The following is a 26803-nucleotide window of genomic DNA, read 5'->3' as shown; positions in this document are numbered from 1 at the left end:
GTAACTAGGCATCTTGATGAAACTACAAGCCCTATATATCCCTGCAACCAGAAGAGTCCAGCAGATGCAACAGTATACTGCTTTTGAAAATCTGACATGGCAGGAAAAAGTTACAGAGTAAAATGTGTTGAGAAATGGCTGTTTTTTCAACTCAATTTAAATTTGTTTTTTGTTTTAGCTGTTATTTTCTGTAGGAAAAACCTTGTAGGATCTACACAAATGACCCCTTGCTGAATTCAGATTCTCGTCTACATTACCGAACTGTTTAGCTTCCCAGGATCCAGCATTGGTTTCAAACCTATTTCTGTCACTAACTGGAAGGAGGCTAAAAGAACAAACAACAGTATATATGGATTATGCCCTGGTTAAATGCCAAGATTGTGTTGAAAAATGTGGTTTTATGATTTAATTTTGCCTGTTCTTGAAAGCTGAGAAGATTGTGATTTTAGCACCACAAACCCTTTGCTGATGCAATTTTCAGGGAAAAAAACACAAGCCTTTTTTCTGTAGCTCTTTTTACCCATTTTGTTTTAAAAAAACAAGATATTTGCTGTACTTAGGTTAATTTCTTGATATCCTCCAGGGAAACTCACAAACTCTAGGTACCTCTAGAATCCCTAGGATGTTGGAGAAAAGGGACGAAAACTTGGCATGGGTAGCTTATGTGGACAAAAAGTTATGAGGGCCTAAGCTCGAACTGCCCCAAATAGGCAAAAAAAAGGTCTGGAACCTAAGGGGGAAAAGGCCTGGCAGCAAAGGGGTTAACTACATTAACACGCTTTGATGCAGCAGAACACAGCAAGACACCTTCCTGTGCTGCATTGCACTGCTTAAGAGAGGGAGGGGATTAGTGCCCAAATCTATATAGATGTGGGATGATCCTGCCCTCTCTCTTTCATGCAGTACGCTGCATCACATTGGCTTGCTGTGTTCATTTGTTCTGAGTTGGAGATATGCCTCCATGTTTATCAACAGCTCAAAAATCAAGATTCATACATGTTGAGGACTACATCTAGTAGTCTATACATGTACCTTGACATTTACACAAACACAACATAATAAATGAGGTCAAAACAAATATTTATTGGATGATAACTTGACATGTTGTCAGTCATTATTACCATTGTGTTCATGTAATTATGCAAATAAAAGTAGCCACTTTTTGGCCCTGTTTCTGCCAACCTGACATTTTGCGCCATTGTATTTTGTAAGTTTGCGCCAATTTTGCGTCAAAAAGCGGCGCAAATGCAGCGCTAAAAAAGTATAAATATGGGCCTTTCTGTATTCACATGTATGTATGAGATTTTGCATTGACGGTGATTCTGTACTCAAATGCCTTGATTCTGACATCATTAATTTAGCATGAGAGTGTTCAGATTTGGATCATGAATACACTGTGATACCTTACCTTGGTTTAATTTCACCTAGGTTATTTCATATTGTGTGACATCTTTCACAGTCTATTTATTGACTGTGTCAGTTTTATATTGATAGACTAAGATGCAGCAAATGTAGGCAGCTTGAGCCACTAAATTAGGTGTCTCCAATCAGTCTGTCTCGAGTTACCAGTAACTCTCACTCCTCTTCAGAGTAGCTTACATAGTGGAGTTCATTTTTAAATAAGCACAAGGTCACATTTTTCCTTTAAACCTTAAGGGAAGGCTGTGTGTATTCTACAATATTATCACCAGGCTGCAGATAGCAGGGCCTGATAAGGAGCAGCGCTGACCGAGGGCAGAGACGTGAAGAATAGCAGCACTAAGGTATTTCTCTCTTAAATAAAAGTCCTTGTCAACTCAGTATTGGAAGTGAGAACAAAATGATGTTCCTTAATTCCTTAATGCTTTTACATAGGACAAAATGAATATGAAAAATACCTTATAATTAAGTTAGCTTTTCTCAAATAGTTTTTCAAAGTGTTGCATTTACAAACAGCAGCCCTCTTGCACCCAGTGGCCCAGTGAACACTGTGCAATATGTATAACTGAACAATACAATTTTTTTTTTAATGAGTGTTATTTAAAGTGTTGAAAAATGTTCCTCATTATGAACATTTTTGCACTTTAAATTTATCCCATTTAAAAACTTGGCTGTATGTTTGTGCCATACTTGTAAATGTTTCACATATGGCGAAAGGTATGCCCTGTACCACAAGTGTATCTCACACCAGCTCTCAGTTATCCATACACATATATCCCATTCATCTGCACACATGTTCGTACATCCACAAATACCATGCTCTCACTAACACACATGGCAGCCCGTCATAGTGCTCCTAGTCAAACTATTTTGTTCACACCAGGGTATTGGCTCTATGAACATTAGGCTTAAAGTCAAGGAAGTTTGGTGTGGGAGTGTTTGGTAATAATACACAAGTTGATTAGCCTTCGGCAGCTCACAATGATTTTAACTGATCAGAAGTAGCTACTGCTACAGAAAAGGTTGGAGACCTCTTCACTAAATTGTTAATCTATCATATTAATGAGGTATATTAATGTGGCATATTATGGACCTAGAATGTTGGAATGCCTGAAAAATAGGTCAACTTTTTATTTTTGGCATCACATATGTAGCCAGAGTTGGCATTTTCACAAGATTTGATGCTATACTTTCAGTGCATGGCATACATGGAAATTAGAAGTTCTTTTTCCATTTGTAATCCTACACAAGTGCTGCCATGTGTGTCAAATATCCTTAGTAACACATGATTCGTTCAGCAACCATTATTTTAGTGGAACTTTAAATAGCTATCCAGACTTGCAACACCATTGCACATACACACATTTCAAACTTACCTAAGAAGTATCCTTTCTACTCATATTGAATTTGTTTGTGGACCACATAATTTATGAGTTGATTTAATCAACATTGCAAGAATATGTGGCTCTGTCCACTCACGCAGTGTGAGATGACACAATACTTCCTACTGTGGGATTTTTACTACTTCCATTGCAGGTTTAGTGAGGGAATGACACAATGGGACATCACTGTCTACATGTTGGAGTATGTTATTCTGTTATTCCCACTATGTGCACATGACATGAGATCCAGACAAAAACACAGAGATGGCTTTTATGCCAAACATTACAACTTCTTAGTTGATGCAATGCATATTTCTGCTTTACTTGTCAATGCATAGGCCATTCTAATATTTTCCATTCCAAAACTGCTCATTGATGGTTTGCTCAAATGTGAATTTACCTTGAAAAAACAAAAGACAAGAGCCATTTGGCCAAAAAGGAACGGTTTGTAGAATTAAACATTATTAAGAGGAGAACAGTTACAGAACTGGGCCTGAGGACTGTCTCGAAGTACATTTGTTCTGCTTCGTGTTTTATATATTTCTTTGGGTACAATAAAACAATTACAGTATTCCTTTTGAGGTGTAGAATGTGAACAATTCTCATGGAGTCATAAATAAGGTAATGATAACAAATGCAGGTGGGCTCGACCTTGCGTCAACACAGTGTGGGCCAGCATGTAATGTGTCCAGATGTCTGGCCTGAGGGGTGTGTGACCGCTGTGTGTTACTGTGTGTGCTGTGTTCTTGTGTGTGTTTCTAACTTCATGTGACATCTCACTTTATGGTGTTTAGGAATGTGCATACCCCTCTGGTCATGTGTGTTTTACGAGGGCCAATCACCTCACACCATTGTGGTGTTGCTGCATCTATCTGTAATCTGAGTTTATGGTTTGTGCATCTGTCTGCCACTATGTGCTGCCTCGTCTGTCAGTCAGTAATCTCAGGCCTAGGTTTCAGAGCCTTCCTGACCATGTATCTTAGAGTTGCAGTTGATGTTGGATGGAAGAGCTAATGGCGATATGATTTTGTTGGTAAATGTGATTTTGTCATGGTGCACATCAACATTGACTTTCCCAATATTAACATTCCCCCTTCTAGTTGAATTTTCAACTTCACAGTCTAACTCATAATTCATGACAGTCACATTATTGGAGGGTTTCAGTTTTGCTTGCTACCACTTCCTTAGTTACTTGCATTCTACCCAATTTGAGGACTGCATTTTTACATCAGGAAAACACCACTTGTAGGAAATCACACATAACAGTAACAATATGAAAATGAGCAACAATGATGTGCACAAACCGGTGGAGCCAGGAGAACCAGTTTGTGGACCACTCCTGCCCAGGGGCACCTCCCTCTTCACACATGTATTTTTGTAATCGGCCCAATGCTTGGATGGTAGAGTCAGAGTACCATTGTCCATGTCATTGCTTAGTATAAAAATGCAGAAGGATGCACCGATCTTCGAACACATCCCAACCTTCCATTGCAGTTATCATTTCCAACACATACTGACGTTGCATCCCCATGAGGCGGATGAGTCTCAGTTCATCTTTGATAGTATTAAGGCCGAGCTCAGAAGTGTTCATCATTTTGATAATTTTCCACCTCTGTATTTGCAACCAGCAGGCATTCGCTTTTGTCTGCATGGTGAAGAAGGGAATGGACCCTCCTGCTGATACTTCTGCATATGGGAACAGTCTGAAATCCTCTGAAATGTCCTTGTACTGAGCGGAGACAATATAATCAGAAGTTCTTTTCTCTCAAGCCTGATGCAGCAGAGCCGTCTTCTTCCTTAGCCGATGTTGGTATAGTTCTAACAGATCTTCTCCGGGAATTATAAGAGTCGGATGTGTATGATGACGAGGGAGCAGAGGCCACACCATCTGGGGATGAGCTGAGTGTAGGCAAAGTTGCTGCATTGCCAGTAACTGTCCATTTGTGTGGAGGTTCCCTATTGCATGTCCGGAATGTGCAGGATTGTGCCACAGTTTTCATTTGTACCCAGTGGAATTGTCCCTTTGCCTCTGAAACTTATGGAACACAGCATGCATTTCCATAAAAGTATGGGTTGCCCCTTCTCTTCCATCCATGTCTAACTATCTATCTCAATATCCCAGATTTCCTGACACAGGATTTCTATGCTGTTTTCAACCCTCCCCTATAAGACTAATTTTCCTTTGTATCATCAAGGTGTATGGCCTATACTGAAACTCCATGTCTGTGGTCTACTTGTTATTAAAGAAGACACCCCCTTATATGCTAAAGGCCACCGTCCGTTGGACCACAGATTGAAGTGGGAGCAGATGTGTGTGTACTGGTTTAGTGGTATTGCTATCCCCAAGAATCTCTTTTCTGGAAAGCCTGAGGGCTAAACAGTATGCTCCCCTTTAGTGCCCTTTCTGAGCATCCTATCTAGCTAATATTTTATATTGCTAGGATCGGTGAGAAGGTACAGTGCTGTGGGATTGGTCAGATTTACTACTACCCAGTAGGGTTCGGCTCTGTGGGGTTATATCTTCATCCTAATCTTACATAGGTAGAGGTGGAGAAGGCATTTGGGACAAGTAAAGCCTGTCTGTACCGACTGCATGTGGTATCAGTGAACAGATCTGTCACAACCTGGCTGATGTCCTGGAGGCCCCAGCGGTCATGTGCTGGTACCATGTGTTGTGAAAGAGGGTGTGGGTAGTACGTGTGGAATGCTGGTTTTGTATTCAGTCTGGTTATGCATAACATGGGAGAGGTCCCTACGCAGCTGCAGTGACTTTTTCTGGATGGACTTCCTTAGGCCAGGCAGTTCTTTGGTATGGACTGGATGCAACAGTACCATAACACACAATATACACATGTGGAAGAATGCATAACTTTTTGTACATCTTGTGATAAATTCAAGGGAGATGCCTGTAGCCCTCTGATGGTTGGAGTTTGTTAGCTTTGACAATTCAAAAAGTTTGTGGTGCAGTTTGACTTTGTTTATGCAACTGGGATTGTTGGTGTGTTATAGTTCAGGAAAAAGTTCACAATGCATTTCACAGTAGGTGGTCCTGTTGGACTTATTGGTGTGTTCACTGAAGTGTTGATGGCCCACTGTAAAGGTAGTGCACTTGGAGACTCAATTGCAGACCTGTTAGCTAACAGAGCTAGGTCAGAGCTAGGTTTGGCTTGTTATTTGAGAAAATATTGCTTCCTTCCTAGGATTTCCGGCGTTATCAACATGTTAGCGAGGCATCCGAAGATGGCCCAACTCGAGGTGTCTTATTTGAAATCAGTTATTGTTCATGAACATATTGTTTTTTTGGATTGTTGGGCCTCCCCCTCCCTCCGTGCCTGAATAGGTGAATGTGCAAACATTTTTTCCGGGATGATCTTGTGAGCATGTGGTTATCTCATGAACATGTGGGTAATTTTAATTATTAACTCACTCTCTGTTGGTGTCACCGACCGTCCAGTATCCTAGAGTGGCATCGGTGTGTGCAGTGTTTTCAGCCTAAGCATGTTCAGGGATGTATAAGAGGAGGCTTGTCACACTAAACATTGGTCAGTGATCGTAACGTGCCCTGAGGTCACGTGTGTACCTCTCTAGTCCCGGATTGTGGTATGCAATGTGACCCTCCCTAGTGATGCCAGGTGTCTTGACTTTTTTAAGAGACTTCTTTTGGGCTAGCTGTGGGATTCTTTTTATTGTTCTTTGGGCCCTTCACTAAACCATTTCATGGCCAGACAATTGTTCTGTGCCCCCTAGGTGACTCTGATATTGCGGTGTTCGAGATAGGCATTATTGTTGCCTCTCAGATGGTGTGTGTAGCCTCTTGTGTGTTGGCTGATTTCAAGGCCTGGTACGGGGGTGAGCATATTTCTGAATACTATTCTGCTCAGAGCTATGTTGGACCTTTTTAGGCTCCCTTTTCCCCAGCACCCCACTCTCCCTCAGACCATACATTATTTGGACCTGCAGTTTCTGGATGTTACTTGGAAAACTTTGAGGGAAAGTAGGAGAGAGAATATCACTGCCTGCAGAGTCTGGTGCAAGGCCAAGAACTGATCGAAGGTTGCCCAAATGAGGATATTGGACCGAGATGGCAGGTTGTTCTGGTGAAACCTCCCCCGTTCTAGTGACTCTGCATCATCCAGTGTTTCACAATCTGTGGATTCCATGCATGTGCTGTGGAGGTTATGGGGTCTTCACTGTCCCAAGCATATGGAAAGTCTAGCTCCTGACACTGAAGGACATCTTTATTTTGGAACCTAAAAGGGGGCCTTCATTTGGCTGGAGGCTGTTAATTTTCTGGGGGCGCTGTTGGGACCATGCAGGATGTAGGAATTTTTGGTCCTGGGCTGGGTGCCTGAACCCACCCTAATTGACTTGTGGGTGTGAGGACCTGGGGTGCCTACTTTTAAGCACTGGTTGGTGAGTTGCTCTGCCCTCCCTTGTCAGACTGCCCATCCCCTGGGGATGGCCAGCCAACCCTGCCCTTGGGGATCAATAGCAGAGTGGGGCCTATGCTATTTCTGGCACCCTAAATGATGGACTCTAGTGAGGATACCCAATCGACAAAACACATGCAGCAGCCCTGAGTTTCCTGAATGCAGGTAAAGGCTTGAATCCCTAATATTGTCTAATTTTGTCCTTTTTTTATGAGTTTTTGTTCAGTGAATATTAAGGTGTGCATAAAATGGATGCTTCACATTGGGGGTTTTAACTTACTGCGTATTTGGGTTCTCATTTCAGTGAAGGCATTACTTCCCGAAACAGTTACCCCTCCCTGGTCCTTGTTGGTAAGGGTTTCCTGTCTGTGGTTGCTGATGCCATGTATTGGTCCAATTACCTGACCCCTGTTGTCGTGGTGCAGCAGTGGAATGACTTCCCTGTGGCTGAGTATAAGGTTCATTTAGATTCCTGAGGCCTTGGTTTGTGGATTGAAATTTTGTGGGGCCTGGTCCCGGCTCATGAAATGCCTTTAGCCAGCATCTGTTGGTCATGTGGTCCACTCTCTGGCATTGGTAACATTGTATATGGTCTTAATGCTGCCAACCTGAATGGTTTCTGCCTTTGTAGCTAGTTTGAAACCCTCTGGAGCTTTGCAGTGGAACTCCTTTCAGAACTGGTGTAATTTGCACACTTGCAGACAACGTGGGACACTCGAGGGAGCTCTTTTTCAATTTGTGTTTTACTAGCTTAGCATGTCTCTCTGAGCTTGCTTCTGTCTTTCCCTGTTCTTTTATTGTTTCTTTTTGTGACAGTGTAATATTGCAGCTTATATCTCCCTCCAAGTTTTGGTGTCTAGCCCCACTATGTTGTCCAATCAGCTTTGTATTTCAGTGGGTGGCCCCTTCTTGAGGATATTGTAAAAAAAATTGACCTGGGGGGCCCATATCGGTCCATGCGTGGTGCTTCATCGTTCTCTCATAATATCTAGAAATTCAGTTATGGTCTTCGCAGGTTTCTTGATTTGTGCCATTAACCCTCCTACATCTGGGCGGTCAGGGAACATTGGTGTTCATATGAACTGAATGTGGCCCCGTCATGCTCAATCTTTGTCAGTATGATTGCTGAGATACAGGCTCTGGCCAGCATCATGTTAGTCTGCTCTCCGATATGACAACTTAGCAGACTTTTGACATCTTCTATCACTAGGTCTGTTTCTGCAGTGTTCATCTCAAAACATGAGATCCATTTCCCCACCCCATCCAACCATGGTGGCAATTTGGTCCTTAGCTCTTCTTTATCCATCTGAGCCCATGCCAAATAGATGGCCCCTGGCATGCTCTTCTACCGTAGCGGGCATATGTTGCACTTGGGTAGCTCCACTGGTTTCTCCCTAACATAGGCCGTCATTACAATATTGGCGGTAAATGCCACCGACCGCCATGCTGACAGCTGCCAAGATACCATGACCGCGGCGGTATACCGCTACGGGTATTATGACCCACACAAAGAAATCCGCCACTATACAGACACCCACCCACATCTTCTAGCCCAAAGGTCAGTGATAAACTGGTGGTACCAAAACCCACACCATTACACCAACAGGCATATGCCCACAGTATCAGGACCCACAAATCACTGCGGCGGTCTTTCAACTGTGGTAAACCATTGGCGGTACACACCGGAGCACTCAAAGTACACACACTTAGAAAATTACACCACATTGGACAATTCAAACTACACACTCCTGACACACATACACATATACAGACCACACCCACACACCACTATAAAACACACACCCACATTACCCACAACCCTTTCAATGAAAAAAAAAGATTGCTAACAGAGAGAGAGAGAGAGAGAGAGACAAGACTGGAGCACCATTCATTCTGAGCCACAAAACACCATCACCCATACACCATCCATGCACCTCAGAGCACACACCACAACACATCACCCCACACATCCTCACACATACCACTCACACCACATCCATGGCACCTCAAATACACCCCAGGTTTTCAGAGGAGGAGCTAAGGGTCATGGTGGAGGAAATCATTTGGGTAGAGCCAAAGCTATTCAGATCACAGGTGCAGCAGACGCCCATTGCAAGGAAGATGGAGCTATGGCGGAGAAGCGTGGACAGGGTCAACGCTGTGGAACAGCGCCCCAGAACAAGGGATGACATCAGGAAGAGGTGGAACTACCTACGGGGGAAGGTGTGTTCCGTGGTTGCAAGACACCAGGTAGCTGTACAGAGGACTGGCAGTGGATCACCACCTCCTCCACCACAACTAACAACATGGGAGGAGAAAGACTTGGAGATCATGCATCATGAGGGCTTCGTAGGAGTAGCAGGAGGACTGGACTCTGGTAAGTCAAATATTTACTACTATATCCCCCACCCTACCTGCATGCCATCAAAAACTCCTAGCCCTACCCTCACCCCCATCACTCCACCACCTCACATATACCCCACTATCACAACCCACCCATCCCAATACCAAGCCCTGCATGCAACATCAATGCATGGACACCCATCACAGACCTGCATGGACACCCATATCATCACAACCATTGAGGGAAACACACCCATGCACAAGATGGCACAAGCAGATACAATAACACTGCATTTACATCCCCACAGGACCCTTACTCAACGTCACCGGAGAGGAGGTGCCACCAACATCCAGTCCCCCCCACAGAAGAGGCCCACAGTGATGACAGCAGCTCTGCACGCCTGGATCAGGATGACCAACCTTGCCCATCTGGGACCTCTGGACAGTTGGTTCCCCTGCCCCAGTCCCATACCACCACAGAGCCTCCCCCCTCAGGAAACACCAGCACAGCACCCACCCAGCGGGCCATGCCACTGTCCCCAGGACACGTCAATCAGCAGTATGTCCACCACTACAGAGACCCCAGGCACCCCCACAAACCCAAGACAATCAGGGACCTTGGGTCAGTGGCAGTGAGCACACGGTTCAAGGGACAGAGGCACAGGACAACAGGGAAGCTGGGAGGACTGCTGTGCGACAGGGGGAGGACAGGCCCAGGGAACCCACTCTCCACAAGGCACTTGCAGGGATCCTGGGAGCATACCACCATTCCCAGGAGACCTTGGGCTGGATAATAGCCAATTTGTAGGAGAACCAGCGGCTGCAGGAGCGACAGTACCTGGGGATCAGGGAGGACCTCAAACACATCCACACCATCCTGGTCACCACTGCAGGGGTGCTGGCTGACATGGCCAACACCATGAGGGAGGCAGTGGTACACCAATGGACCCCTGACACTAGCCACACCGAAGAAAAGCCCTCCATCTCTGCCGGCGCTAGTGGACAGGAGGCCCCGCCACTAGAACAACAGGCCACCAGCACCCCACCACCTGTGGAAGGAGAACCACCCTGCAAATGGTTCCTGCGATCCTGGCAGAAGCCAGAGAACATTGCCAAGAACCCCACCAGGAAATAAGATTCTCCTGATTGTCACCCTTCTGTCCCACTCTGTTACCCTGTCCACCTTGAACTTCCATTGGACAATGCACCTGTGATACAAAGAGACCAGAATCTAACTGGACATTCCTCCACCATCACCCCCAATCTATTGCACACCCCCCTCAACCTTTTAGCACTTAAATAAACACCCTTGGAACAAATACAAGTCTGGAGTCTGTCAATTAATTGAAATATGTATTAGTTCAACAATCTGCAAACATTGCAATTCATATGTACAGTTATATATACTTAGGAATGACCTTTAGTGGGCAACAATAAACACACCAGGAGCTAGAGTGGGGCACAGAGATCTATAAATGGAGATGCCAAAGGGTACAGTAAGAGGCCATAGACATAGGGATATCATGCTGCCATGTCCAATGTCCAACAGAAAGCTGCAATCTAAAGTGAAGTTACAGTGTCTTACCTGTGTGTCACTGGAAGTTCTACTGTATGAGAGAACTCCTATTGTCCACATCTTCATCCTCTGCCTCATCTTCCTCACTGTCCACAGGCTCCACCACTGCCACAAGACCATCTCCAAGCTCATCCTCCTGCAGAAAATGCACCTGGAGTCTTAAGGCCATGTTGTGCAAAATGCAACATGCAACGATGATCTGGCACACCTTCTTGGGTGAGTAGTACAGGAATCCACCAGTCAGATGGAGGCACCTGAACCTGGCCTTCAGAAGGCCGAAGGTTCTCTCAATTAACCTCCTTGTTCACCCATGTGCCTCATTGTAAAGTTCCTCTGCCCTTGTCCTGTCATTCCTCACTGGGTCAGTAGCCATGAGAGGTTGGGGTAACCAGAGTCACCTGAAAATATCGAGGGATAGCTGTTAGCCACACACTCACCCTTAGGGACAACCTCATACCCATACACCAACATATACTGGGTGGGGACCTTGGGCTCACCTATTAGCCACACCCAGTGCCTCTGGAGTTGAGCCATCAAATATGGGATGCTGATATTCCTCAAGATAAACACACCATCTGCAGATTCAGAGAATGATAGCTTTTTCTGTTCTGAACATTTGTTCATTTCTCGGGGAGGGGCAAATGCTATATCTGTACCATCAATGTCACCAATGATGTTGGGGATATGTCCCAGGGCATAAAAGTCAGCTTTCACTGTGGCTAAATCCTCCACCTAAGGGGAATACAATGTAGCTGTGCTTGTGTTTCAGCAGGGCAGACAACACTCTGGTCAACATGTTGGAGAACATTGGCTGAGACATCTCTAATACCATGGCCACTATTGTTTGGAAGCAACCACTTGCCAGGAAATGGAGCACTGACAGGACCTGCACTAGAGGGGGATACCTGTGGGGTGGCGGATAGCTGAAATCAGATCTAGCTCAAATTGGGCACACAGTTCTTGGATTGTGGCCCGATCAAGTCTGTAGGTAAGTATTATATGCCTGTCCTCCATAGTCGCCAGGTCCACAGGGGGCCTGTACATGGGGTGATGCCTCAATCTCATATTCATCCTCAGCGGTTGAACTCTAGGGTGGAAAACAGTGAGCAGAGGGTCATATTCACACAAATGTTGCAATATAAATGCATCTCTTCCTTTGCAGAAACAGTATGTGAATTTGAAAATCAGTTTATGTGCCAATGTCTGATGTGACGCAGTTAGGTGCCATGGCCTGTGCCCCCCCTGAAATGGCGTCTGCCTGACCTCTGAGGAGAGACAAGTGTAAATGAGGTAATTCAACTGACATTGTGTGCCGTTGCGGTCGGCGGTTGATGACTGCTGTGCAACTTCACATTGGTTATCATTGAGCCCTATGGGTTCCAGGAGCCAATGGTGATGTACGCCGGCGGTGACAGTACGCACCGCCATGGACGTGACCGCCATTTTCTAACTGTTCAATAACTAGCTATCTGACCTTCAACAGGAAAGGACCTATACTGCAAGTGTGGCTGTGACCTGTTTCTGGAAGCGACAATGGATCAAGTGTCTGGGGAAAGGACCCCCACCTTCAGTTCAGAGGAGTTGGAGAGACTGGTGGATAGGGTCCTACCCCAGTATACTTCACTTTATGGTCCTCCAGACAAACAGTTGAGTACACAGTGAGCATGATGCGTGGACCATGAATTTATGGAGTGCTGTGTGTGTATGCCTCGTGTGGGGGGGGGTGAGGGGTCCTGGTTAGAGTGCTGCATGTCTGGTGTTTAATGTCTGTGCGTTAGGGGATGGGAGGGATAATGTGGGCCATGAGTGTAACAGTCCGGACGGTATGACCAATCTCTTTTTTCAATGCATATTTCCCTGCAGGCCAGCGCCTATCAGAAAAAGGGTATTTGGCGTGCCATCGCCAAGGAGGTGCGGACCCTGGGGGTCTTTAAAAGGCGGAGCACTCACTGCCGCAAACAGTGGGAGGACCTGCGCCGCTGGGCAAGGAAGACGGCGGAGGCCCAACGAGGAAGGGGTGCCCGTCGTACCCTGAGCTCTCTGATGTTCCACATCCTGGTGGTGGCCTATCCGGAGTTGGATGGGTGCTTGAAGGCATCACAGCAGCCACAAGGGGGATCCTTGACTTTGCGCGCATTAAGGTTTTACCTGGGTGGGGGATGTGGGCTGTGGGTACCACTGGGCCAGGGAGAACTGGCAGGGCAGGTCCCTTGTTGGGCAGGCTCTGAAGCACTCCAACCTCAATAGTGTTAGTGGGAATCTAGTACTGAGCAGGGTCCTGTGGGTTTCAGGTGTGCAGCTCATGGCATTAGGCATTGTACCCCATAGGTTGGTGACTAGCTGTGTAACTGGTAGTGAACGGCCTAGTGCATAGGGCAGCTCCCTGTATGTTGTATATGCCAACGGTAGTGGTGTTGCTGGCATTGACCTGTCTCTCCCCGCTTTTTGTTATGTCACCCTGTCCTTGTGAGCATTAGCATCATCTGGCGGAGGAGCAGAGGTACCAGTGACAGAGGGAGCTGCATCCCACATGGGCCTGGAGGCCAAATCCACAGAGGGTGAGGGCACCAGTGGGAGGGAGGGTGAGGGAAGCACCACAACAGAGACAGGAGGGGACACTACAGACAGCGATTCCTCCTCCGATGGAAGCGCCCTGGTGTTGTCGGACACCTCTGTGCCTACCCCAACAACAGGTACTGCTGCCACCCCCCCACCAGCACCGCCCTCCTAATAGCCCCTCAGTGTGTTTCCCGAGCCCGGTCACCCAGGAGGGTGGGCATCTCCTTCGCCCCAGGTACCTCAGGCCCTGCCCCAAGCAGCCCTGCTGGCCTCAGTGAGGAGGCTATTGACCTCCTGAGATCCCTCCCTGTTGGGAAGTCAACCATTCTGAATGCCATCCAGGGTGTCGAGAGGCATTTGCAACAAACAAATGCATACCTGGAGGGAATTCACTCTGGCCTGGCGGTCCAACAGAGAGCATTTTAGGCTCTGGCCTCCGCACTGATGGCAGCCATTGTCCCTGTCTCCAACCTCTCCCCTTCAACTTCCTCTACCCAGTCCCAATCCCCTCAACCTATGCTATGTACAGTACTCACTGTGGTCGACGTCGCCGCCGTTAGTACTCCAGGCATATGAGCAGAAACACCAGCATGGGGAGGACCTGCAGCTCGGGCTCCATGGTGTCCTGGTTCTTCCTTGAGTGTCGAGAGGTGAGTGGTTTCCCTTCAAAGTACTGTTTCCGCCGTGCTTTTGATGGCATTGGTACTGCCCCAGAAAATCTAGCAGATGGGTGGGTTGTAATGGAGTGGGTGGTACATTGTCTTCCGCCTGGCTGTTGGCGGTGACCGCCGTGGTGTTTATTGCTACCGCCGTAGCGGTCGGAGTGTTAAAGTGGCTGTATCTGTTGGCAGTTCCCGCCGTGGTCATGATTCGATTTTTTTTACCGCTGGCCTGTTGGCGGTATTACCACCTCTTTAACATCGACCGCCAGGGTTGTAATGAGGGCCATAGAGTTTCTATCTTCTTCGACAATCCTGCATGTAGAGGAAGTTCCACTTGGGATCTCCCCCTCCATACCAGATGTAGGGGGTCATTCTAACCCTGGAGGTAAAAACCGCCAGGGCGAACGACCGCGGTAGCACCGCCAACAGGCTGGCGGTGCACCGCTGGGCATTCTGACCGCGGCGGTTCAGCCGCGGCCAGAAACGGAAAGTCGGCGGTGTACCGCCGACTTTCCGCTGCCCTTGAGAATCCTCCATGGCGGCGGAGCGCGCTCCGCCGCCATGGGGATTCTGACACCCCCTACCGCCATCCTGTTCCTGGCGGTTCTCCCGCTGGGAACAGGATGGCGGTAGGGGGTGCCGCGGGGCCCCTGGGGGCCCCTGCAGTGCCCATGCCAATGGCATGGGCACTGCAGGGGCCCCCGTAAGAGGGCCCCAAAAAGAATTTCAGTGTCTGCCTAGCAGACACTAAAATTCGCGACGGGTGCAACTGCACCCGTCGCACCTTCCCACTCCGCCGGCTCAATTCTGAGCCGGTGTCCTCGTGGGAAGGGTGTTTCCCGCTGGGCTGGCGGGCGGACTTTCGGCGGTCGCCCGCCAGCCCAGTGTGAAACCCAGAATGACCGCCGCGGCCAAGCTCAGAATCACCCCCGTAGTCTTCTGCAAATGGTCATGCAAATATTTCACTTTACTCTCAGGTGACTCTTTCTCTTGTGGCTAGTTTGTCTGTCTTGCACATTTGGGAGGAGCAGCAAAAATCTTTATTGCTGCTCCTCTGGTGTGCACAGAAAGGTGCCATCTTGTTTCTACTGAATGTAAGTTGAGTTTGCACAAGGCTACCTTGGTCTCCTATTTCTTGGTCAGGCCTTCTCCTTAGTTGGACCTCAGCCAAAAGCCTCTCCTCTAATTTCACCTCAAACTCTTCCTCAAACGGGGCTCCGTACCTACCCCTAGTCTCTTCGGGTAGCACTACTCTCTCGTTGTGCTACCAAGGGGTCTCTCTCTCTCCCTCCTTAATTTGCACCTTTCCTCTAAAACCCACCTAGATTGCCTCCTTTGTTCTGAGTTACACATTGTTATGTTTGGTTAGGACTTGTCCTCAAACTCCTTTCTGTTGGTTCCTCAGCTACCTGGGCTACAGCATACCCTCTGGCTCTCCCCCTAATCATCATATCCGGAGGACTGGGACACCTTTCGTCATCTACACAAATAATTTCACTGTACAAAGCTGCAGAGAATCTCCCTGTCACTTGAGTATGTTCACGGGAACTAGTGGGAGTGCATGTTCTCTGTGCTGTGGGGGAACTATGGGCTGAGTGCGACAGGGGGGTCGAACTTTGCTAGTGCTGGACTGGGGTGGCACTTGGATTGCCTGGGCCTGCTTGCCTGTTAGTCTGTCATGCCTAGATCTAACAGTTTGGTGTTTGGTTGGGGCCCCTTCAGCCCCCTTGACAGGCTAATTGGTGTAACCAAATGCAGGGATAGCAGGCATCGGGCAGAGCACCTCCATTCCTGCATATGGCAGGGAAGGTGCGGAGATCTTGCTTTCTGACTGTGGGGTAGTGCTATCAGTCTGGACCTCCTCGAAGATGGCCCATATTTTTAATGATGCTTCTGTCCTGTCCTTTTGCCCTGCATATTTAGTCCTATGTGTGTTCTTATGCATTCAACTATGTTAGTGTCAAAGGACCCCTCTTTTGGCTAGGGTAATGCATGTGCCTTAGTGTATGTGTGTGTGCATTCATGGCAAAACTTTTTAAGTTGGGAACTTGAGTTGCATGTGCTTTTGCGTCAATTCCATGATACGTTGGTTAGTTTTTTAGGGGACAGTTACACTTCTAGCTTTCATTATTCTGATGATGATGAATCTTTCCCTCTTCCTTACATATCTTGTTGTACTTTAACCCTAAGAACATGTTTTTGGTACGCTACTGCCTACTGTGAAGATTGCAGGCCCAAGTGAGCTAATATTATAAATAATATTCATCATGTATGTTTGTTGAGTGGGCTTTCTTTTTCTTGCTCCTGCTCTAACATTTAACAAGAAAGTGACATTGGGCATGGACCACCCCCTCTAAACCCCCAATGTTGTGCTCTGTAATTCATTTATACAGTATACCAGCAGTTCCCATGGCAGTTCAGCATTGCTGGAAAGTATGAAGTCCCATTGCATTTGCCAACCGAACACCATATGTCTTTCATTGACTGTAATTATTCCACCCCTTCATTCTGCTTCAGTGATTCAGATTCATCATCATCATCATAGAGTATTGCTCTGCCCCTCTATTGCAAAAAGATTTACTTAGCTTGACTATCTGACTTTTCTAACATTGTGTGCCAACACATGCCCAGAGTGATATTTTTGATTGAAGATACTACAGTGATGGCGGAACTGTAGTGATGTATTGCTGTTGTGTATTTTTTAATTAAAGAAATTAACGCAAAGTATATCTGCTATCTAAAAAAAGCAAATGTTTTTCAAGCCACACCAACCACCAGTGCTGCTAACTCAAGTACTGCTGCGGGAGGAGAGTCAGTTAAAGGAGGAGAAGCACCAGCAGGGACAGGTGGTGGTAAGTCACATTGCTTGCTCATTGACAATTACTATTAAACTCACTAGCTACAAGGGCATCATCGTGGCTTGTGATCATGAACTCCCCGCTTTACCAGCTACAGAGGTGGCTGAGTTATGCCCTCTTCTATCTGCAACTTAGCAAAAGCTCACAAAATGTACGCTAAAAATGATGGCTTGATGGAAACGGGAAAGAACGGAAGGTTAAAAGAAAGAATGGGTGAAATGAGTGAAAGGAAAGGATGCATGGGTGGGTGAAAGGATGCATGGGTGAATATTGGTAAATAGATGGGGGTGAAAGTATGATTGAACAAAAGAGTAAATACTAAATGGATGGATAATGGATTGGGAATTTTGGTGAAAGACTGGATGAGAGAAAGTAAAGCCCAAATCTTGGTGGCTATGGGTGAATATAGTAATAAGAATGAAAGGCTGATTGAATAATTGATTGTATGAATATACAAGGGAGCTCTTCTGAAGTGGGGCATGCTTCTCACCTACTTCACTTACTTTTTTTATGGTTATCAAAGCTGCAGGTCAAAGTGGAGGTATTCTAATTTTTGTTCTAATCCCTTGACTCACTGTATTTCTTAAGTGAGGCGAATATGTAGCCTACATCATCATTCATCAACCACCTCCATGCCCATGGCATTTCATCCCCCATGACTGGACTGCAGTATGGTTCAATTTGTGATGTTAGTGTTCGCTGTGCAATATGGGTCTGCCTTGGTTAATGCAGCATTTACAAACTTTTCAATGCATTGCAAACCGAACACAAAAGATGTGTTTCCCTTCTCCCACTCAGTCACCTTAGTACTTCACTCCTTTATTTTTTCCTAAGTTCTTCTGCCCCAGCCTACCAAAAGATTGAAAAACCTATTCATGGCATCTGGCACATTTTTGTGGCCATGTGAATTGATTCCAAAATCGATTTCATGGTTTCCCATAACAAATTTATGTTAGGTCTGTTCATATTTCTCCCTTTAGTTTTTTGCCTATTTCAGTGACTAAATAAGCTAAATCTTAGGCATATGACCAAATGATGTTCAGTGACAACCCTCTATTCTTTAGAAAAGGCTCTACCACCACACCTAATCCCTCTACATTACTCTAAAGTATAGTAAGTCAAGTTCCCTTTCCCTACTGCCCAGCTAATTCATTTGTTGGAAGTAATTTATAGTGGTGAGTGAGCCCAGTGAGTAAAGTGGGGCTAAGTGCCTGATTTGATTTAAGTTTAGCTTAAGATGTACTCTATGTTGAGCATGCCAAATACAATCTATATAGCCCTTTTTTTCCCTATAGTGAAGGGCATCATTTTCCCCACCTTCTACTTACGGCAGACAGGATAAGATATCCACATTTTATGTGTGACGTGAGTGACGTAGTATCTTATTTATTATTCATCTGCTTCTTTGGAGTTAGGGTACAAAGTGAAAGGCATTTGGAGAAGAGCATAGCTATTGGAATTAAAAGTAGATAATTGTCAAATACAGCTGCCCCAGCTGCAGACAATAACATATTATCCGAATCACTGGCAACATGCCTTCATTACTTTAGCACAGCAACTTGTTCTCTATATTACATAATGCCTTACTCATAAATGAGAAGTAATTAATTTTTTCACTCAAAATGTCTGTTTAGTTACAAGAAAAGCATTGAAAAGAAAAAAAAAATTAAAAACTGTTTTTTCAATCTGATGCTTTTCTGCCTTAGTTTTTTTTCTGCCCGACAGTCAGTACTTTTAATGTAAGGCATGTGTGGGTTAAAAATAAAATTGGCCCTGGAACTCTCCCAATCAAAATGACATCAAATTCCAATTGCTCTTCGGGACCAACAAATTCTGTTACTGTTCCACCAACAACCTAATTGTAAACATGTTTGCACAGAGCTTATTAACAAATTGTCTTTTTTCTTTATGTTTTTCTCAATATAGCTACATCGGCCGGTCCACCAGCACCACCCTCCAGGGAGTAGATAGCTGCCAGTCTACCGCAGCAAAGGCTGGAGAACATCCAGGCTGAATACCAGGGGCTGGTGATCCTTGAGGAAGAAGAGGATGAAATAGCTGCCTCTGACCCAGGCCCCAGTTAAGCAAGTCGACCTCAGCCTCCAGCCTACTGGCTAATATATCGCTAGCACCGTGGCCAGGCTTCAGGGGCCAGAGTAGAACTGCTGCCACCATCTCCCACTCTGACATGCAGAGGAATACTGCTGCAGCCCATCTTGCAGTGGCTGAACTGCGTGGAGAGGTGAGTGGAGAGCCAGCTGGACAGGATAGAGTGGAGCCTGGACTAGCTCCAGACCCAAGTCAACAATGCCCTCTTCTCAACCTTTTTTAATAGTTTTTGGTGGGAGGGACTTCTTGTGGGTGGGGAGGGTGTGGGCGGGAGTTGTGACCGATAATGTTGCACTTTGGACTTCTTCTTTAAACTTTTGTTGTGGACTTTTGTTTCTGTTGTGATGGACTTTCTTTGGACATATGGGGATGGGGCTACTTTTTCGACGAGGAGGTGGGCCTGTTGTAGGTGGAAAGGGGGGTGCCTATTTGTAAAAAATAAAAGGGCGTAATTTACTTTACTTTAATTATGCCTCAAACTTTTTTTGGGGTGATTTAGTTTGCATTGCTGTCTTTTAGTTTAGCATGTTTTTTTAAATCTGTTAAAAAAAAAGTGTATGTCATCTACATATACCCTTGCTCTACTGCTCTCTGTAACACAATTGACCACTAGGGGATGATTGCCATTGCCTATTTTACCTACAAAAACCTTGATGCAAACAATCATCTTCAGTAGAAGTTAATTACTAACTAATCAAGTTCACCTCAATCTCTAGTTCTAGTAGCAGGCTAGTGCACTAACAGGGAAGGCACAAGGTGCCACTCCCACCTATGCAAACTCCAACAGCAGGATTAATCAAAGGGTTATCATCACTGTCAACTAGAAGAAATAAAACATAGAGTTAATGGGTCAGATATTACATCATTTGCTGGGACCAGTCTACCACAATGACAATATTTGACGCACAATAAAGAAGACCTGATATGATAATAAAAACTATCAATATCAATTTCTTCTGAGCAATGGTTAGCTAGTATTTAATTAAAACAAAATTTAAGAAATTAAATCATCAAATCAGGAGAAGTGGGCTCAGAGTCAGGAGTGTTTGGACAACGTTAAGCGTTTATACAACACACAACACAAGGCCTTGATGATATTGATAGGGCATATGTGGAATATTGCTCAGGTAATAGAAGGTCATGTAGTGAGTTGGTATCACTTTCACCACGTCCACCCTAATAAGTGTGTGATCCATTTATAATATATAATTAAGTCACACCTCAAAACAAATCACACCGCTCTGGGGAAGAGGGTTAGGGCCTTGATGAATGGATGGGAAATGGGATTTGGAGAAAGGTGTGGAAAAGACAACCAAAGTAGCATTCATCAGGGTGCTAAGCAGCACACCATGATCAATCTGTTGTGGAAGGAAACGGGGATAAGTATGACACAGTTCAGTTAAATGCATTGCAAACAGTCCTTCTGCCTCAGAGAGACCAACAGTAGTATAGCTCTGAATCTTATGTGTTCTAGGTTACAAAAATACAAATTATGATTGAAGTTTACTCAACTAGTTCTAAAAATTATAATTGTTAAAAGGAAAGTGATACTGTGTTGTCAGATTGGATGGTGTATCTCCATGCTTCTAGGAATGTCTGTCACTTTGCCTTGGTGAACCTGTCCGGTAGGTAGCAGGAGTGTTGAATTTTCATCAAGTTTAGCTAATGCAGGAGAGGCCTGGGAGAAGACCAGCATATTGAAAAACAATAACTATATTATAGAGTAAAGGAGAAGGTCAAAAGGAAGCAAGGTAAGCTTCTTGAGGAGTCAGGAGCCTGCAAAGAAAAATCGAAGGCAGAGCAAGGACATAAATAGGAGTTTCACCTTTGAGCCTGCAATGTAGCAAACACATGGTCAACAGCATTTCCCAAATCAACGCACCTCTCTCTAGTCCACAGTGCTGAGTGAGTACTAGGTATCAGAGTCTTCCCCATCATCATGGTTTCTGTTTGAAGTCAATAACTTCCCCTTCTAGCTGTTGCTGAGGTGGTACCACCCTGAGTCCCTCCATCCTCCTCCTCCCGGTTCTTAGTGACTCAGTCTGAGTCCCAAACCGATTGAGGTAGACCTGTGTAGTACACTGCTGTTGAAGAAGAAATAAAGAAACAGAATTTGAATATTTTGTTTAGATTTGTGTTTGATAGCTAAAATGACTGGTCTGATCTCTGAGGAACCAGAGGAAGAAGTGGACACTGCAGGTAAATTTTGGTAATTTGGAAAAGCCAATCATTTTCAGGAAAAAATAATCAACCATCAGCACCGAAACACTGCAAATCATCTAAATCAAGTTCAAAAATATGTTGAACTCCCTCCCTCACTGTCATCCACCACATACATCAAAATTAATTAGTCACAATCAACAAATATATCACCACTCATTTGTACAATAGTTAGTAGTTACCTCTTCCAATCCAAGCACAGTAGTTCATACAAAATATTATCTCCTTTTTGATAGTAGCAACACATTAGAATTTGGCATTGTCACTGGCAGTGCTTCATCAGTGATTTTCTAGGGAACCCCTGCTAGGTGAAGTAAAAAAAGGATAGGCAATGGCATTAGGGAGGCAGATATTGTCACCAATGCCCTGAAGGGAATGTGGGGGCTTCTTCATTGAACGTGGGTCCAACTCCAATCCAGCCATATATGTGACTACAACATGGTGGGGCAGCATAAATCTAATACAGACATATTGTTCCGCTGCAAAGAAAGAAAAAAGTTCAATGAGAAATAATTAAAAAGTTCTATGGTGGCACCGTCAAACTCAATCTAGGAAGCTGATTTAATCCTCAAACTCAGGTGGTTCACCCTGACCCATCATCTTCTTCCTCCTCCTGTGGTGCTTCTGCAATAGTGTAATCATGTGGTATTAAATGTTGGTTCATTTTGATCACGGTTAATCTCTCCACATTTTGAGGTGTAAGACTGGTCCTTCTCACTATACTAACTGTGCCAGCTGCACTGAACACCTGTTCAGAAAACGCACTGGCTACGGGTCAAGACAGATTCTTTATTGCCAGCCTGCTGAGCTCTGGCGATTGGTGCATCTTCCTATACCAATATACCAATGTTTTTTTATCAAAATACACCTCTTTGGGTGATCCAGATACTCCTGGAGTATCCTTTGAAGTGTCATTGGTGCTGCCCCTTGCTTGACCTCTTTTGCCTTCGCCTCTGCACTGGACATAGGATCTGCCATTTAAACCAAGTAAATTCTGAAGTTGGGTCTGGTTCTTCTGAAGCTGTTATTGCTGGTATTCTTGTTGCTGGTGTTGGTTGCTGTGAGATAAGACTGACCTCTCTGGAAGTTGAAGGCAGGACCCCAGAACTGCAGAGTGTTACTCTAAGTTCCAGCTGTTCTTCTTCCAGTTCTCTGGCTTGCTCAAGAATCCACCTCTTGTATTTTGAAACAATCCCTTCAGAAAAAGGAATGAACGTGTGGAAAAGTTTTTGTAGTGTAGATCAAGTAGGATGGCACAGATGTACTTTTTCAATGAGATAATATCAAGATGTTTGCTGCTGTATGTGATTCCTCCACAGCGAACATTGCTACTGTTGAATGCTGCTGAACGCTTAAAAAAATTTCTTCAGGGTCAAGACCTATTGATAACTTTTTATTTTCAAGAGATCCAGTGTGTAGTGACGCAGATGTAATCAGTAGGCTGATGTCTGTCGCCAGGTGGATAGTGTGGACAACACTTTGCTGCAAATCTTGTCCAATCAATTGCAGCACATCATGTTGCAGAGCTGGAACCGCAATTCTGGCAATATAGGTCCATCTTGGAACCTTCCATTTCAGGGAAATAGCTGCCACAATTTCTGAGAATCCCATTTCTTCCACAAAAGGAAAAGGGATGAGGTCTAGCGCTAACATTTTTGTCAGCTTCCCACTGTACAAATATACCTTTGGGTGGTTGTGGTCAGAGGGCCCCTCCTGCCTAGATTTTCTTCTTTTGTGGGGGCACTGATGCAGCCGACTTTTGAGAAGTGGGTGGTCGAAGTCACCATATATCATTGTGTCTCCATCTGACTCTGAGTCTTCCTGTGCTATCGTAAGGTCACTGAGGCGGTTGATTCTGACCCACTGCTGGGGATAGGGCTGCTTTGTGTGAGGATGTCACCCTGTTCCTCCTCAACTTCCACTATGATTTGACCAGTTGTAACTGATGTTTCCCAGCTCTACTCAGCTTCACCACTGCATCCAAGTTCAGAAATGTTTTAAGTTGCTTTTCCTATTGATTTGTGTGAAGGTTTTCTGGCCTCCAGTGCCATAATGTAAACAGGCTTACCTCAACAAACACTTGCACGGCGAATGGAACATATTGCAATATTCTCCTCCTGTTTGTTACTCAGAAAAAGTCCCAAACTGTGGCGGAGTACTTTCATATTGGGTCATTGCCAAGGCCTGAAGAACTGGAGATAGATGGGTGTGTTGATTGCTTCTTTGCAGCGCATACTTCTACTGAGGTAGGGGTTGATGCAGGTCTCTGCTGGGGACTTACAAATATGGGAGCTGTTGGTGCTGCCTGTGCCACTCCCCCTGGAACGGATTGGATAGTAATGCCGGATTCCTCTGTGCCAGCTTCCACAATGACTGGCTTGTCGCCATCATCCTTCTCATCATCATCACCCCTTTCCATGATTCTAAGACATTCTGGAACTTTTCATTTCCCTTGCCTCTCATGGCATCTCCGGACTCTGCTGGTGTCCACTCCATGTCCCTATCCTCGTCAGCAGAAGTGGTGCATGGAGAAGATGGTGGAGCAGTACTTTCATTTTTCTTGCTGGAGGATAGGATCCATTGATTCATTAATACTCATTGAAAAATGAATTATGCTCCTGTAGTGTGTCTGCAGTGCACCACAGCCAGGGTGTCCAGAAGGAAACTGAAATATTATACACCTAAAGCAACCAAATACTTTCGGATCAAGGCTAAATGCTGACTTCCATAAATTGAAATAATAAACAATAAAAAAATTAAATGCAAAAACAATAAATTGAATACAAAACAAATGAACAATAATTGATAATGTCTGTATGTAAGCCTACTGCAAAGGCACCCTAGCTGCATGCACAAAATGGCTGCCAGCCACATGGTCAAACAACAACACGGAGCAAGGAGTCATGGCAAGCAAAAAAAACACATACAAGTCTATGGCAAAGACACACTGGCTGGATGTGCAAAATGGCTGCCAGCCACATGTTTAACCACCAACAACAAGAAGGAGCAAGGAGAACAAAGAGCACATGCAAGCCTATGGCAAAGACACACTGACTGGATGCATAAAGTGGCTGCTTGTCACATGGTCAATCAACAACAAGGAGCAAGGAGAAGAAGGAAAACATTCAAGCCTATGGCAAAGCCACACTGGCTGGAAGCACAAAATGGCCTACAGCCACATGGTCAACAACAAGGAGCAAGGGTGCATGGGTAAGAGAGAACACATGCAAGAATATGGCAAAGACACACTGGATGGATGCACTGAATGGCTGCCAGCCACATGGTCAAACAACAACAAGGAGTAAGGTGGCAGGGCAAACAAAGAATACATACAAGTCTATGACAAACACACACTGCCTGAATGCACAAAATGGCTGCCAGCCACATGGTCAAATAACAACAACAACAAGGAGCAAGTAGATTAAAGAACGCATGCAAGCCTACGGCAAACCCACACTGTCTGAATTCACAAAATTGCTGGCCACCACATGGTCAAACAACAACAACAAGACACAAGGAAAAGAAAGAACACATGCAGTCCTATAATAAATACATAGTGGCTGGATGCACAAAATGGCCAAATGGTTGAACATCAACAAAAAGGAGGTATGGGGAACAAAGAACACATGCAAGTCTACGGCAGACACACTGACTGGATGCACAAATGGCTGCTAGCCACTTAGTGAAACATTAACAGCAAGGAGAACAAAGATCAAATGGACACCTATGGCAAACACATGCTGGCTGAATGCACAAAATGGTGGACAGTCACACGATCTAACAACAACAAGGAGCAAAGAGCCGTGGGAAACAAAGAACACATGCAAGCCTATGGCAAAGACACACTGGTTGGATGCAGAAAATGCAAGTCAATGGACATAGACTACAAAAAATGGTTCCTGGCCACATGGCATGGAGAATACAGAGAAATGTGGATGATGACAAACACACATACACATAGACATACACATACACACACACATTGGTCATAAAAAGCCATGGTGGGAACACTGAAGAATGCTGCAGTGCAAAACATAAAAATTCAATGAGCCATAAAATTTCATGACAACACACACCCTCCTATGCCATCAAATATTACTCTACAACATATACACGTTTTGTAAAAAAAAATCAAATGCCAACAATAGCCAACTTTATAATAAAATCCAATGCTTCCCTGCCCTAAATTAAGTTTTATAAACATATATCACTGAAACATTTATTTCATACATTGATGACTACTAGCACTGGGCCTACTGGCTAGATGCCCCCTTGGAAATCTAGGCAGCATAGTAAAATAATATTGCAAATGCTACAAGCATGTAGAAAAGGGGTTGAGCTATGCAACAACCTTCCTGTACAAAAGATGAAAAATCAGTGGAATGCAAAATAAATAATAGCTAGGCCCATACTTAAGCTCCAAGCCACCCACCACCATAACATTTAAAATTCAAATTAAAATGCAAAGAAATACACGTGCATGCCCAAGCAAACAAACAACACCCAGGAGATAGACAAAGCACTGAGAGGAGCCTGCTGGACAGGAACAAGAAGTCTATGGGGCACTTCCTTCGCACTAAAAAACAACTTGAAGGGTCCATTGGAGAAGAAAACCTACTCAAAAACCCTTTTTGTCTAGATTTAAATTAATCTTTAGAAGAAAATCTACTCCTGGTACATTTGGTTTCATGAGTGTGTCTGTTTTGGCCTCCATCGCAGCTGGAGGCAGTACGAGGGGACACAAAGTCTCATGCATGAGTCCAGAAGCAGTGCGATGGAAGATGAAGTCTTGCACATGCAGCCGGAGTAGGGCAATCACATGCAAAGTATGGTCTGCTCTCGCTAGCAGCCCAAGAGTAATGTGGCACGAGCAAGCACCAAAAAACAAATCTCACGTGTGCGAACCAACTCTGCTTTGAGCCAGATGGTGGAATTTGGGAACTCCATGCTACTCCTGTAGCGGTAAGTGCCAGAATTCGGAAAACTCTATAAGTGAAGCAGAGTTTTCTGTCTGTGCCTAGTCCTGATAACAAATGCAGGTGGACCTTGACTTTGGGCGGAGACAATGTGGGCCAGCTGGTGAAGTGTCCAGATATCCGGCCTGAGGGGTGCATGATCACTGTGTTACTGTGCGTGCTGTATCCTGATTGGCTGTGTGTTCCTAACTTCATGTGGCATCTGACTTTATGGTGTTTGGGAATGCACACACCCCTCCAGCCATGTGTGTTTTATATGGACCAATCTC

The sequence above is a fragment of the Pleurodeles waltl genome, chromosome 1_2, assembly GCF_031143425.1.
Source record: "Pleurodeles waltl isolate 20211129_DDA chromosome 1_2, aPleWal1.hap1.20221129, whole genome shotgun sequence".
NCBI classification, from domain to species: Eukaryota; Metazoa; Chordata; class Amphibia; order Caudata; family Salamandridae; genus Pleurodeles; species Pleurodeles waltl.
This window is presented reverse-complemented; position numbering follows the sequence as displayed.